Here is a 10,235-nt window from a genome sequence, read left to right on the forward strand (position 1 = left end):
ATTGGGTGGGGAAAAAGGACTGAAGCCCTAAAGGCCAGCAGAAAGAATGGAAACAGGCAACCTCGGGAGGTAGGAGGACTAGGAGGACCCTTCAGAATGTATCAGAGACCTGGGAGGTGAGAGACTCTCAGGACACAAAGGGAGGGACCTTAGATGAAATGCCCTACAATGGGGAGAGGGAACTTGTAGAGCCACCTCCAGCAGAAAGACATGGGCATCAAGTGAGGGACGGAGTTGCCATCCCACAGTCAAAACTCTGACCCATAATTGTTCCTGTCTGAAAGAACTGCAGGGATGGAAATGGAGAGAAGCCTGAGGAAAAGAAGGTCCAGCGACAAGACTAAAGTGGAATTCCAAGGTCTGACACTATTACTGAGGCTATGGAGTACTCACAAAAAGGGACCTAGCATGACTGCCCTCTGAAAGACCCAACAAGCAGCTGAAAGAATCAGATGCAGATATTTGGATCCAATCAATGGACAGAAGCTGCTGATCACTGTGGTTGAATTGGGGGAAAGCTGGAAGAAGCTGAGGAGGAGGGCAACCCTGTAGGAGAACCAGCAGTCTCAACCTGGACCACTGAGATCTCTCAAACACTGGACCAACAACCAGGCAGCATACACCAGCTGATATGAGGCCCCCAACACATATACAATAGAGGACTGCCAGGTCTGGGTTCAGTCAGAGATGATGCACTTAACCCTCAAGAAACTGGAGACCCCAGGGAGTTTAGAGGTCTGATGGGGTGGGGGAGGGGAATGGGGGAGGGGGTGGGGAGTGGGAACATCCTCATGGAGACAGGGATGGGGAGGAAGTATGGGATGGGGAATAGTCAGAGGGTGGACTGGGAGGGGGATAAATATCTGGAGTATAAAAAAAAAGATTAAATAATATTTTTTTAAAAAAGAAAGATTTTTCCCTAGGAGTGATGACACCTACCTTTAATCTAGCACTCAGGAGACAGAGACAGGGGAATCTCTGTGAGTTCGAGACCAGTTTGGTCTACATAGTGATTTCCAGCCAGCCAGTCACAGCTCCACAGTGAAACCATGTCTCAAAACAAACATCAAATTTTTTGGCATAAAAGCAAAAGAATCAAAATCAAATTAAAGTTTTTAAAGCCCTATAATTGTAATTTGAATGGAAAATACCAATATAAACCTATTTTCTCTTAAGTGGTCCATTCCAAACTTGGACAGCTTTTCTTTCCAGAAAGCGAGGGAGGGACCTATCAATGACAACGGAGGTTGCAGTCATGCCAGAATTCAGGAAGCAGCTGAGAAAAGATGTCCTCATGCCAGGCATGAGAAAGTCAAACGTGAGCTTCAACAATGAGAGCAACGGCTTGAAACACATTGACTATGTCTGTATCCATGAGTTCCTGATGAAAATATAAAACAAGGCGACCTGCTGGTCACCTCCAGAACATGTGAGACAACCAGGACATTCTAAGTAAATGCAGAAAAGGCATCCAGGGAAAATGCCATCCATTCTTCTTTTATTTCTTTTGTTGTTTGGGTTTTTTGTTTGTTTGTTTGTTTTTTGTTTTCCAAAAGGGTTTCTTTATGTAACCCTAGCTATCTAGAAACTCCCTCTGCAGACCAGGCTACCCTTGAGCTCAGAAATCCTCCTGCTTCTGTGTCCAGAATGCTGGGATTAAAGCCATGCCCCATCACTACTGGGCCTGTGTTTTTCTATATCATAAGGCAACCAAAAAGTTGATAGTGAAATAATTTCCCTACAGAGAGAGACCACGGAACAAGTGAGGATGGAAAGCTATTTCTGCAAACCCCAAAGGAAATAATGAATCTGGGTGTTGATGATCACTGGCTTCAACATCAATGAAAGAGACAACCAATCATTACACACTGGCTGGTGGAAGCTTGTGACAGTGCCTGCGGTGCGCGGTACAAAAATAACTGCATTGGAATCAGACCAACTCGATGCAGGAAGTCCCACTTTATAAAAAGATGGCACCCTGACACCCTAAGGACACAGTCCTACTGTGGGAGTTAATACCAATTGTCAGCTTGACAGAACCTAGAGTCACCTAGGAGCCAAGCCTCTGGGTGTGCCCATAAGATAAATGAGGTTAATTAAGTAGAAAGACAAACCCTAAATGTGGGTGGTGCCATTCCATGGGCTGGGGTCCCAGCATGACTAAAAGAGAGGTATCAATTTGAGGACCAGCCTCCATCCATCCCTGCTTCCTGAGTGCAGGAGCACTGCGAGCATCTGCTTCACACCCGTGTGCCCATAACTCCTCCACCCGGAGCCCTGGACCCTCCAACTGTGGGCCAAAAGAACCCCTTCTGTTAAGTTTCTTTGTCTCAACAACTTGAAAAAAAAAAGTAATATCCTTATGCAGAGAATGAGACATCATCACTAAGGTAATTCCAAGAGTATAAAAAGAGACTGCACAACCTGTACACAGAAGAGACCAGGAGGGAAAACAGTCAGTCACAATGTGTGCATCTTGTGTAAACCCAGAGTCAAATGAACCAACAGGGGGGAAAAATGAATCTGGGGAAACTTGACACTTTCTAAATATTTAATTATTGAATCCTACCTAATAATGTAAATGCCGAGTGTTTTTCCTTGTGAAAGTGGCATGATCTTGTTAGGAAGTCATTGCCTCTTAGCAGGTGTAAATACCTGTAAATTGGTGCGGGGTGTCCTCCTTGATCTCTCTCCACTCCCTTTTCTGGGATGGGGCCTCCTGCTGAACCCAGCCCTCCAAAGTGCTGGGATTAGAGGCAGCTGCCACCTTCAGGTGTGGTCTGAGTATCCAAACCCTAGTCCTCATGTATGATTGACAGGAACCCACTAAATCCACTGAACCACTCCTCTCACCCCCCACCCCACCCCCAGGCTCAAGTTTATCACTTGGGCTGAGCAGTGAGTATCTGAGAGTTTAGTGTGCTAGTTCCTCCAGTTTATGTACTTTTGAATAGTAAAGTTTTGAGTGATGATATACTTTCGGCATAACAGAAGAACTTGGAAGGAGGGAGCTGAATGAGAATGCACACCTAGTACAGGTAACTCATCTAGATGTGTCCTTTGCTTTCTGCCACTCGAGGCAGACCCCTCCCTTTGGTAGGTGGCCTTACAAGAAAAACCATCCTATGAGCTAGCCCTCTACATTGGCTACTTTCTTTATTGGTGTAACTAAATACCCAACACAAAGCGATTTATGAAAGTGTTTATTTTGCTTGTGATCCGAGAAGGGATACATCCTACTATGGTGGGAAGACATGGTGTCAAGACTTCCACATGCTGCTCATTTTGCATCCATAGCAAACAGAGAGATGGCACTAATACTCAGCTCTCTCCTTTTTATTAAATCTTGGATCTGAAGCCATGGGTTTGTAATAGCCCCAGACCTTAGTAGGTCCCAAGACTTTAGCATAACTGAGTTTAGTTAGCACATTGTGAAAGTACCATTCCCACTGTAAAACTCAGCACACAGACAGCACCACCTGCCAAAACTAAAATAAAGGTCTAATCCATCAAAGTCCGTAGTTATGGGAAAGTCTCTAAATGTAGTGACCTTGCTTTTAGGCTCCTGTGGTTCCACTTCTGGCAAATTGTTCTTGTTAATGAAGTATGTCAACCCAGGACATGGTTTTTGTACTTAAAAGCTCACTCTGAGAAAGGCTCAGTTCTACACTTGGATACTGAACATCCAGCGTAGCCACAGGCCAGCTAATAAAGACTTTCTATTGGCTTAAACAAACGTCTGAACAGTCTTCTCTGGTGAATAGCCCACAACAGGTCCATGCCACCGAAATTAAGTGTGGGTCCCCTCTGCCTTACCTCAGTTATATATAAAAAGTATGCTTCTATGTTGATTCTAAATCTAGTCAAGTTAATAATAACTTCAACTATCAAACCCTCTCTGAGCATAGGACTTCTAGTTATCTTGCATTCAAACTTCACAATAACCCTAAGAGGGAGCATTATCCCATTTTACAGATGAAAAACTGAGATAGAAGCTTCAAGAAAACAGCCATCAGTGTTCTGAACCCAGGCCATTTGCTTGTAAATCATGGTCATTGAACCCTGACACTGGCTAGCCAATTAGCCCTGAGAGACAGATATACAAAGCTGAGAAATTCAGGCCTCATATCCAAGTCTCCTCTTCCTGTCCTCACTTTGACTCAGTGGCTGCTATGCCCTCTGGTCTGTGTAGTAGAGGGCTAAGCAACATGTTCCCGGAAGGTTCTAAGCCCATGTGGAAGGAGACTGTTACCAATTGAACCAGAACCCCCCTGAGTGTGGACGAGATGAGGTGGCTATAAATAACCATAAAGGTGTGAAGACAGTCTCTCCCCTGGGGCTCCCCCTGCAAAAGGTTGATGGGAATTGATGAGGCTACAGGGACATGCCAATCCTCCTGCTCTCAGAACCAGGTGTGGTTATTTACAGAAATGTCACTTTCTCGGCCTCCCCTCCCCATCTCTGCCAGAGGCTGGAGACCAGATAATAGCAATTTACTGCAGCCCTAGGGCACAAGGCAATGAGCCACCTGTGTGCCCCACGCCTACCAAGCATGCCCTGCTCCAGCTCAGACTTGCAGAGAAAGAGAGGGGTGGAAGCAGAGAATCAATTAAGTAGCGTTCATGCAACTATATCACAAACAACCACACTAAGTCAAGAGGAGTTACTGTGAACTCCCTCACTTTCAAGTTCACAGTAAGGAAGTAAATGGAGCCCTGGACCAAGTCAGAAAACATGGATTCTGACCCAAAGGGGCTGTCTCTTAGTCAAGCAATGTCTGAGTCTGTGTTCATGATAGGCGATCTGATGGCCAATGAATCTCGGAGTCTGGGTGTCTGTGAAATGGAGCTAGGCTACACCATTTGGCAGACGCAAAGGGGATTTTAAGAGTAACTGAAGACTGGGGCTGTGAGAGGCCATCATTAATAGAGTAATTATCACATCAGTGCGGCCCCCAAGTAGATGCAACCACTCCTGTAGGAGTAGGGACCACAGAGTGGTCCCGGGATGCCCATGACAACAGCTTGCTAGTTCTCTGCTGCACTCAAGGCAAGAGCCAAGTCTAAATGCAATGCACACATCTGAATTCTCAGGGTACCTCAACAATGGGTGAAGGTCATTCTGATAGAAAAGGTTGTTCCTGCACAAAACAACAACAACAGCAATAACAAAAATATATGTCTCAGGAGAGAGTAAAACATTTTAAAGAACAGGGACAGAACCACCTCTCAAGGTTACGCCTGCCAGTTGGAAGCCTGTGCGGAGAGTTATCAAACCTTAACTATACTGAAGCGAAAATCGCCCAGCTCCTCGGTTGCTAAGGGTGACTTTAAAAGATACACCAAAAACTAAAATTAGATCTTCCACACAACCCAGCTATACCACTCCCAAAAGACTCCATGTCAACATATCACAGGGATACCAGCACACCGTGTCCCCAAAGTGCTTTTCGTGACAAGCAACTAGAGAACCAACCTGGGCAATTATCAGCAGAGGCTGATTAGAGACAATGGGGCCTGCATCCACGATGGAATGACGGTTAAGTCATTTGCAGGAAACCAGCATAGCTAGAGATGACTAGATTAAATGACTAAACCAGTCTCAGAAAGACAAATAATGCTTTCTCTTTTTTTATGGCACCAAGGTTTAATAGATACATAGAATCACATAGGTATCCATGGCATGAAAGTAAAGGAAAAAGAATAGAAATAGGAGAAAAAAAGAGGAGAAAGGGGTAAGGGGTGGGGAGGTAAAGAGGGGAAGGGAGGTCTGGGATATGTTCCATATACATTATACCCTTAGTTAAGACACACCAGTGTCTCTCACTTCAGGGTGTCCTGAGTACGGGAGGCAGAGCGTTGGGGAGGACAGGCTAGTGCACCACAGACATCTGAGTTAGAGGTGCCAGCCCTACAGTGCTGGCCCACAGTGCCTCTCCCACAGAGGATGCAGGATGCCGTCCTCTCCGCTTCTCCATGGGAATCCCCACCCTTTCCCATCAATCAAGCCATTTGCCCTGTAAATGGCAGAGGCCAGACTAGAAACCAGGTGAGTCTACTTCACCAGCACCGTAACACCCTCTCTGTCTGTAATTGGTTCCCATGGCAAGGGCTCAGCTCCTCAGGGATCTAGTTAGCGTCAATGGCCACAGGTGCAAAAGGAACGCCATCTTATCCCTACTAATCAGCATAGCCTTCAGCCACCTGGCACCACTGCGTCTCAACAGCACAAGGTTCTGCTTGGGAAGGAAATCCTTAAAGCCAGCCGCTGTCAACAGGATGTCAGGTCAGAGGGACCTGGGGAGTGCCAGTCTCCAGGAGGAAGGGAGACATCACCTTCCCTCAGAAGACCATTGCAGGCAGGAACTGATTGAGAATACGTTCAAAGCAGCAACCTGGGTTTATTTATTATTTTTTTAATTTAAAAAAATTGTATTTACTTAGAAGCATTCAGAATGTCAACAAAACAGCCACATTTTTTTTTTTTTTGCAATTACAGAGTGGTATTCAGTTAACAGAACAAAAATTATCTTTGTATAAGCTGCATCAGAGACAACTGAAGATGAAAAAATAAATAAAACCCAAAAATAAAACCAAAAGAAAAAAAAACAAGAAACAAACTACTGTCCCCATATATAACTAATTTGTGATGTGCACCAACAAGAACCTGCTTTAAATTGCCATGCCAATTTACAACCCCCAGACTGTACCAGGCAAGGTTAGTGGCTATTGAAAACACCACCAGGACAGGGCTGTCTAAAGACACATTCGGTAGTGTGTTAACCATACAAACAAACAAACAAAAAAGACACTGTACAGCTTAAAAACAAATTTTACATTTCAATTTTTTTCTTTAAAAGGAGTGAGTTGTGTACAGGGGGTTCAATGCTTTATAGACAAGAAAAAAAAACTGTGCTAGAACCAATTTATTCATCATCATTTTCATCATCTCCATCTTCCTCTTCCTCATCTTCTTCATCCTCCTCATCATCTTCCTCTTCCTTCTTTTTCTTGCTCTTTTCAGCCTTGACCACCCCCTTTTTCGCTGCATCAGGTTTTCCTTTAGCTCTGTAGGCAGCAATATCCTTCTCGTACTTCTCCTTCAGCTTGGCAGCCTTCTTCTCATAGGGCTGCTTGTCATTCACTGCAGTGTTGTTCCACATCTCTCCTAGTTTCTTTGCAACATCACCAATGGATAAGCCAGGATGCTCACCTTTGATTTGGGGGTGGTACTCAGATCAGAACAAGAAGAAGGCTGAAGGATGCCTCTTGGGTGCATTGAGGTCCTTGAACCTCTTTTTGGTCTCCCCTTTAGGGCGGATGTAGGTTTTCATTTTTCTCTTTCAGAATGAGCCTTGTCAGCCTTTGCCATATCTTCAAATTTCCCCTTTTCTTTAGCAGTCATGGTCTTCCACCTCTCTGAGCACTTCTTGGAGAACTCTGAGAAGTTGACAGAAGCATCCGGATGCTTCTTCTTGTGCTCCTCCTGGCGGTTTGCACGAAGAATGCATATGAGGACATTTTGCTTCTCGGCTTCTTAGGATCTCCTTTGCCCGTGTTCAGTTGATTTTCCTCTGCGAGGCATAAAGTTGCCCAGTGCCCATCAGGCTCTCACTTGCCCCGGTGCTGTCTCTATGGAGCTCAATGTACTGCAATGGCTGTAGGGTTTATTATTTTAGGAGATGTTTTAGAAAAGGGTTCATTCATTTGAGTGTGTATAAGGAAGAAGCAAAAGCCATACTTTTCACAGGCCATAATAATAAAATAGTATTTATTACCACTGTTTTCATGGAGGTGATTTGGTTTGTGCTAAGTGATTTGTATACATTATCTGAAATGTGCACAGGATTCTTTATTTTTATTTTACAAACAAGAGATTGAGACTCGGTTACTTCCCCTACAATCACCAGTCAAGACCCCACACTGGCTGTGTGGGCTCCAGGCCATGTTTTCTAGAATCTATGCAACAGCTTTTATAAAATTCCTTTTCTTGGGTTGAAAAAAAAAGCTTATGGCACACATATATGTGAACTACTATTCAATGATTAAAAAGAATGAAGTTCTGGGGCAAGGGGTATAGCTCAGTTAGTTAAGTGCTTATCACCCAAGCATAAGAACATAAGTTCAGGGCTAGAGAGATGGCTCTGTGGTTAAGAGCATTGGCTGCTCTCCCAGAGGACCCATGTTCAATTCCCAGCACACACACACACACACACACACACACACACACACACACCAGGTTCCAAATGTCACATGAGAATCCATCACCCATTTCTGGTCTTTGTGGTCACTGCATGTGTGTGCTGTACAGACATACTACATACAGGCAGAATACCCATACACATAAAATAAAATAAAATAAAAGTGTTAAAATAAAGCATTACTGTGGCTCTCCAGCACCAACAAAAACCACCAGGCACAGTGGCACCTATCTGCAATCCCAGCACTATGGAGGCAGCTAGGCCACAAGCTCTGTGTCAGTGAGAGACCCTGTCAATAAAGTAGTATGGACAGCAATTAAGGAAGATAACCATTGTGGGCCTCTGGCCTCATACACACACACACACACACACACACACACACACACACACACACATGCTACAGGGGTGAGGGTAGGGATGGTGCATAAACACACACACACATGCATATATATATATAATGAAATATCCAGAAGATTCATGTTCAGTGGTACAGAGTAGAACACAGGTCCCCAGGTGTGGTAGCAAGGCGAGCGTTGGGTTGCTACCTAGTGGAGTGACTTGTATCGGAGAAATAAGAAAGGTTTGGAAATTAATAGAGGTGATATTTCCACAGCACTGAGAATCTTGTTAATGCCATTTAAATGTATCTTTAAAGTGAGCTGAAATCCCAGACGTTTTTAAGCTGTATGTATATTTGCCACAATAAAATATGCAAGTCTACCTTCCGCTTATATTAACCAAACTTTATTTCTGAGACTTAGAACTGAAGAACCCGATTGATTCACTGTAGAAACTATGTTCAAGGCTACACGGTCATGACTGCCTGAACTATCCTGAAAATACAAAAGGCAAGCAGCTGAAGCAAGCAGTTTTCCTAGGTGGAGAACACATGTCAGACTCTAGCACAGATCCTCAAAGGGCAGCCATATGCAGTAGGAAGTTGAATTCCAGCCTCACTCAAGAGAAAAGTTCATGTCAATGTCATTCTTCTCCACGTTATTATTTAGATTTTCTAAATCTAAATTAAATTAAATCAAAAAATGTGTGTGTGTGTGTGTGTGTGTGTGTGTGCGCGCGCTCACAGAGGCTTGAGAGAACATTTGTCCTCTATCATTGCCTGCCTTTTTCCTTTAAAGCAGGGTCTCTGCACGAACCTAAGGCTTGCTGTCAGCTAAGCTAAAAGCCAGAAAGACCCAGGGATCCTCATGCCTCTGTCTACTTGGAGCCAGGGTTACAAGCCTTTGCAAGGACTCCTGGCTTGTTCTGTGGGTTCTGAGATCAAATCTCAGCACAGGTGCCCTCAACTCCTGCTCCACCTTTCCATTTTAAATTGAAAAAAGGAGTCAGAGATAAACTGATTATAGCTTTTCCAGCCTGGTGACAGTCAAATCAGTAAGAAATCCTACCACTGGAGACACCAAGAACCTAGTGTCACCAAGTGTGCCAAGATAAAGATGGTTCCCTGGCCAGGAGAATATAAAAAAACCTGACAGCTCTAGGTCTAGGGTAGAAACCAGAAACCAACCAGTGGTCATTTACTGAAATCTGTGTCTTTCATGCTAGACTGCTGTCAGTATTTCTAAGTGTTCTCCCTTCCCAGAACCCCAGCCAAGTTTAAACATCATGCCCCACCATCTTCCTACCTCCTATCATCTGTTTAATACTGGGCAAGTTACAAAATCTGAGGATGATGAAGGAGATACAAGAGCTAACCCTCCAGTGGCTGGAGAGATGGCTCAGCGGTTAAGAGCACTGCCTGCTCTTCCAGAGGCCCTGCGTTTAATCCCCAGCAACCACATGGTGGCTCACAACCATCTGTAATGGAATCTGATGCCCTCTTCTGGCATGTCTGAAGACAGCTACAGTGTACTCATCATATATATAAAATAAATAAATCTTTAAAAAAAAAAAAAAGAGTCAACACTCCCATGCTGGACCCTTCGGAGCTAACATCCCTATGAAGTTCAATGCTCCTCCAAAGCCTGTCCTCCTTATCTGCAATTAGTAAAGCACTTTAGACATACATAACCCATCA

At 44.3% G+C, this 10,235-nt stretch overlaps 1 pseudogene; it reads right to left on the reverse strand.

Moving 5' to 3' along the window:
* Nucleotides 1–6,849: 6,849 nt before the first annotated feature.
* On the reverse strand, nucleotides 6,850–7,577 carry Gm45588 (annotated as a pseudogene).
* Nucleotides 7,578–10,235: the final 2,658 nt, after the last annotated feature.

The sequence above is a fragment of the Mus musculus genome, chromosome 7 (genome assembly GCF_000001635.26).
Source record: "Mus musculus strain C57BL/6J chromosome 7, GRCm38.p6 C57BL/6J".
Lineage (NCBI taxonomy): Eukaryota > Metazoa > Chordata > Mammalia > Rodentia > Muridae > Mus > Mus musculus.